This window comes from Poecilia latipinna, unplaced genomic scaffold (genome assembly GCF_001443285.1).
Source record: "Poecilia latipinna isolate Pla-1442-1.1 unplaced genomic scaffold, P_latipinna-1.0 Scaffold92, whole genome shotgun sequence".
NCBI classification, from domain to species: domain Eukaryota; kingdom Metazoa; phylum Chordata; class Actinopteri; order Cyprinodontiformes; family Poeciliidae; genus Poecilia; species Poecilia latipinna.
This window is the reverse complement of record NW_015112708.1, coordinates 567819-573343: the sequence shown is the minus strand read 5'-3', so window position 1 is coordinate 573343 and position 5525 is coordinate 567819. Positions and strand designations below refer to the sequence as shown.

The following is a 5525-nucleotide window of genomic DNA, read 5'->3' as shown; positions in this document are numbered from 1 at the left end:
GGCAGCCCCAGGGGGGGGGGGTTTCCCGGAGTAAAGGGTTGGAAACGTTTTTTTTTTTTTTTTTTTTTTTTCAAAAAGGCTTTATAAAACATTTCAGCATTTTCTTCAAATGATGTAAGACAAGATGAGTGTTGGAGAGTCTGGCATTTCCCACCGGATCTACGGAGAATAACGTATTTCAGCTTCTGCGCACTGCAGGTCAGCTGGCTGGAATATGGCTATGAGTGTTGATCAAAGAATTACACTTTGTTCAAGCTGGAAATATTACCAGACCAGACAAACAGAAAATAGGAAAAAAAAAAAGTTGATTCTTTTCTTAGTTTTGCTTTAGACCATGTTATCATACCCTAATCATCTCATACCAGCAATGCCTACTTAAAACAATCACTTTTGGTCTAAACTACATTTTACTAATCATTTTGATAGACTAAATGAAACACTTGCTAAATTTTTTTATTAGTTTTCAAAAAAGCGTGCTCGTTGTGTAAAACACCATCCAGTTGCTTTGTGCTCAAAAGTTGGATTTTTTTTTTTTTTTTTTAGTTACTAGTACGAAATGCAACAAGAGCGCCCCCTGGACTCACAATTTCAACTAGAACAGCTGGCAGCCAGTCGCTACAGTCTCCCACAGGTCTGCATCTTATTAAAAATGGAGTGAGGTTGCAGATTAAAACTATATATTAGGACTTCTGATGAATTGCCACATTGCTTAATGGAGCACATAAAACTGAGCTAAAGATATGAGGCTTCTATTACTAGCAGCCGTTGCCACCAAAACAAAAGCAACTCGTACTGTTGTTGCTTTATCTTGAGCTATATTAAAGGAAAAAAATGCTTATTACACCTCCTAATAGGTACAAAAAGGAACAAAAAAAAAATGTATATACACCCAAACATATGCAGAAGTATACATATAGTAAAAACAAGTCAACAAATTCATGGTTTCTATAATATTATATTTACCTTGAGAAGGAGTAGAAAGAGGACAAACCAATTTACACCTGTTCCCTAGTTGCGTATATAAATTGCGTGGCTGTGTGTTGCTGCTTGTCCAGTTTGTATCAAAACCGATTCTCAGGTGTGACATTTCCAGATCAGAGCTCTGATCTGTCAGATGAATCACATGTGTTATAACTGTCCTGCAGTTTTAGAGAGCAAACACAAGCATGGCTGATGAGTTGGCCAGCCTGCAGCCTGCTGCTGAACAGAAATAACCCTTATAGAGAACCAAACTGGCAGTTTTAAAACTTCATTAAAGCTGATGGATATTTCTCTTTTGCTTTCCACAACGGGGAATTGTAGTGTATTCGACAAAGGGGAGTGTTTAGCAGGAGCTACATTTGTCTTTCTCGCCGGTGAAAGAAAATATCTGGCGGCCTGCTGTCAGCCAGCTGACCAGCAGTGCGCAGCGGCGACAACTTCAAACCACAGACATGTTAAGGGGGGTGGGAATGTGTGACTGTTTAAGCTCTCTTTAAGCCAGCTGAGTGGCAGTGCACAGCAATACTATAATTACCCCTTTTAGCCTACGAAAACTCTGGTTCTTCATTGGCATCTCCGAACAATTTTTTTTTGTTGCAGTTTTCAAACTGACTTTCAAAAATATCAGCATACGTATACAAATACACATTGAAGCTGCAACAGGGAAATAAAAGGATGAAAGAAGGAAGAAAAAAAAACACGGATTCAACTGACTTGCACTACAGAAGGTTAAAGTCCTCAAACTCCACTTCCAACCAACTGTGGCGTTCAGCTGCCCACACACACACACACACACACACACACACACTCGTAGGGAACCTGCTGCTCTCTTGCCTATAGAAAGAAAAAAAAATGAATATGGAACACCCACACTGTGCTGCCTGTCATGCTCGTAGAGCCCCCCCCCCCCCCCCCCAGACAAGGCACTGCAGGCAAAACACCTTTTCTCCCACCGCGGCTCTGTTCCCTTCACACACAGATCAATAGGCAATTCGCAAGCCCACTCACTTAAAGAGTATGACTTGTTGTGAACATGTAATATTGATTTGTTTTGAGCAAATGTGGCAAAATTAATGAAGTTAAACCCATCACTGTTTATCACTGTAGAAGAAAGAAAGGGGGGGTGAGGTGGGGTGGAGGGAGGTGATGCAACAATGTAAATGGATGTTGAGGTTTTATATCTCATATTTTTGAGAGTTCACCTTGTAAATATTTGCTTCAGAGGTTAACTTAAAAAACCAAAAACCAAAAAAACAAAACGGTTACAGGTTTCCTGACGAACGTGGGTGCAATCCGTGGCCTCGTGCGCAAGTCCAGGTTATCCCAGCAAAGCGTAGTTTTCATGTAAAAGCGGCTGCCTCGGGTGAGTCATTTGCATCATGCAGGCCAAAATCGATTGAATTCACAACTGAGGAGAAGCAAAAACCCAAATGGAAGAGGGGTGGAGGGAGGGGATGTCATACTCATTGCCCTCTATTCTAAATCAGTATCCCTGAAAGATTCAATAGGATCTCGGTGTGATGGTGTATGTGGGGTGAAGGTGTTGGAGGGTGGGGGGGGGGATTAGTGGGTGCCATCCCGCTCTCTGTTTACCAACCAGATCCCTGGATGCGTGGATGTAGGAGGGATGATGAGCAGGTGATCAGGTTCGTTGGTGACGGTGAGTGCTTCTCAGCTGCCGTGTTAATTACGTAAAAAGCCAGAGAATCCAACATGCCAGAGAGCGGCGAAGGCAATCTGTCCAGCACGGAGGTGCTGGGAATGCCAAATCTACTTAAGTAGTGTTTTTTTATCATTATTATTATTATTTTTTTTTTAGTTTGTATTTAACAGAAAACAAAAATAAATAAAGAAAGAAAATAAAAGGAGCGAGTGAATTGTGTGTGCTGTGGTGACGGTGGTGGGGTGTTAGGCACCGCTCTATTGATTTTTTTTTTTCCTAAGATGCGTCTGGTAGGCGACACAAGTCTTTAGTTGGTTTGACTTGTTTGCCTCGGCGCAGTCCGAATCTGCATCATGCACAGTTGCGCAAAACAGCGCGTCTACAGCGATGGGTTCGAGGGCCAGTCATCCGCCTAATTACTGTGCACCGCTTTCCCCGCAAGCGCCCACCACCACCACCTCCTCCACCACCTCCTCCACCCTTCTTCATCACTACATGTCCGTATTTTAAATAATAATTTAAAAAATCGTTCTCCTGTGAGCTGAAGCGTTCTGCATCAACTTGGCAAAATGCGCCAAAAGGAAATGACAGAGGGGGAAAGAAAAAAAAAAAAACTTACCCGGTTCAACCATCGTCGCATTCAAAGCGCCGCCCGTCTATATTCCCATCTCAACCGAGTGAGGAGGAGAGGAAAAAAAAAAGAAAACAACAAAACGAGGAGCAGGCAACAATGTGTGGTCGTTTTCACGCCGCTGATGAGAAATCAGTTCTCTGCTTTCATCCGACGGAGGGGGGCAGGTGGCGAGGGGGACGCACGCAAATAACACGGGCTTCTTTCTATGAGGCAAAAATGTTCCAAAAGCAGCAGCAGCAGGAGGCGGAGGAGGAGGAGGGGGATGAAGGAGAAGTGCGGATACAGCTTCCTGTGTTCCCTGTGCCCTTCCCTTCTCCGTCTTCAGAGCGGCCGATCAGCGGCGCATCTCTTCCCTCGATCAAGTGTCAGGCGGACCACATAGATGCGCCGCCGTCTCCTCGGCAGTCATTAATATGAGCACAGAACCTCCACCCGACTCTCTGGCGCAGGCGGCCAATGGCGTTAGCGGAGCGGGGCAAGCTCCGAGCAGCTTCCCCGCTCTGATTGGCCGAGCGGAGCCGCCAGTCATCTTCCCCCAGAAAGCCTGTTCTCTCGTCTGCCTTTCTCCCGTTTGGAGGTGAAAGCCCGCTGCAAAAAATGTCAGTCATCCGAGTCACTTCAGGAGCCTCTGAAAATGGGGTTTGATGATGAGCATTCAAATTAAACATGTTTTTCTTTAATGATTATTTATTTTTTCATTTATAATTAGCATTTTTCTCCTGCAGATATGCAGATTTTTTTTTTAATGTAGCTTAAGTATTAGATGATTTTATTATTTGCTAAATAATGAATGTTGCTATTGATCCAAAGTTATGCTAATGACCAGAAATGCTAGCTCTATTAGCGTAACTTTTGATCAATAGCAACATTTATTATTTTGCAGATAATAAATTCATGTAATACTTTGTGGGCTCCAACTGCAGGATTTTAAGGGATCTATTTAAGAAAATGGGAAAAAACAAGAGCGGAAAATAAAAATTTCATATTTTCATGACTTGTTTCATAACCTGACATTTAGGTTATAAAACTTGGCAGGAGAGATGTTGGAAGCTGTACATTTGTTTCCAGTTACAAGCAGAGCATTTTCTGTGTTTAGTCAAACGTGAAAATTCAACATGCCGACATGTAATGACGAAAGTAATAATTGAAATGCATTACATTTTTGATGGTTCGTGTCTCGATGCGCAATTGTCTTACAGCCGTTTACTGAATGTGTTGCTACAGCGGTCGTTTATATGCCACATTTGAATGGGTTTCTAAAACCAAGTTATTTAGCATGTCTTTTTTTTTTTTAAGGTTTTGGTCTTTTTCTTATTACCTCATAAAAAAAACATAAATTTGTATCATTTAGGGTGGCACTTTGTAACCATCTAGATGGCCGATGATTGAATATGCTCAGTTTCTGCAAGAAAATGTGGGCATTTGACCATAATTATTATTATTTTTGATTTGAAGAAGAGTTTAATCTTATTTTGTAACATTCTAAACCTAGATTAGCACCTCAGCCAATGAAAACAGAGTCTTAAAGTCTTCAAAAATACTTTACATTAAGTTTTATAATGGAAGTCTTGAGCATTTTTATGATTGCTACCACAATTTATCGGACGTTATTAACTTGCATGAAGAGTGAACTAATATATGAGGATAAACACATGGACAGACATTATTTGTTTACATGCCCAAAGTTGAGTTTTTGGGGGATAAAATGGTAACCATGGGATACTAAATGGAGTACATATTAGTGAATGGGGGCATCAGTAACCCAGAGCCGCCACCAACACAACTTCTAACAACATAACACTAGTTACTGGAACAATGACAATGAATAAACTGATAAATGTATAAATTGAAATAACTTAATAGTCATGTAATAAAATAGAGTTTGGGAATAAATTAGGATTCTTAACTCTAAAAAAAAATATACAAAGTAATAATTGAATCTAAACCCAGATGAGGTACAATCCCCTGGCTTCCTGAAAGAGGCAATTTGATGTTCACATTTTTATCCTTAGAAGTTTCTGTTGAAATGAGTTTGAGTGTAAGCCCTTGAATTTAAATTTTATTCCAAGTGTCTGAGATAGCTTAGGTTCATTCTGACTGTATTAGAATGAACAAGCTGGATTGAAAAGTAATGAATTGAACTGCATATAATTGGATTAAAACATGACCTGTTGGCCTTTTTGTAGTGTCCTCGAATAACTTCTGGTGTGGATTGGCACTATATGAAAAACAAAACTGAACTGAATT

The 5525-nt window shown here is 40.8% G+C and overlaps 1 protein-coding gene across 2 annotated transcripts in view; it reads right to left on the bottom strand.

Annotated features, from left to right (window-relative positions):
* Positions 1–3728, bottom strand: part of lrrn3b (leucine rich repeat neuronal 3b) — a 25364-nt gene extending 21636 nt beyond the window's left edge. For both annotated transcript variants that reach the window (XM_015024616.1, XM_015024608.1), the window contains exon 1: positions 3264–3728. The gene's annotated coding sequence lies outside the window, so the exon portion shown is untranslated. The remainder of the gene's footprint in view (positions 1–3263) is intronic.
* Positions 3729–5525: the final 1797 nt, after the last annotated feature.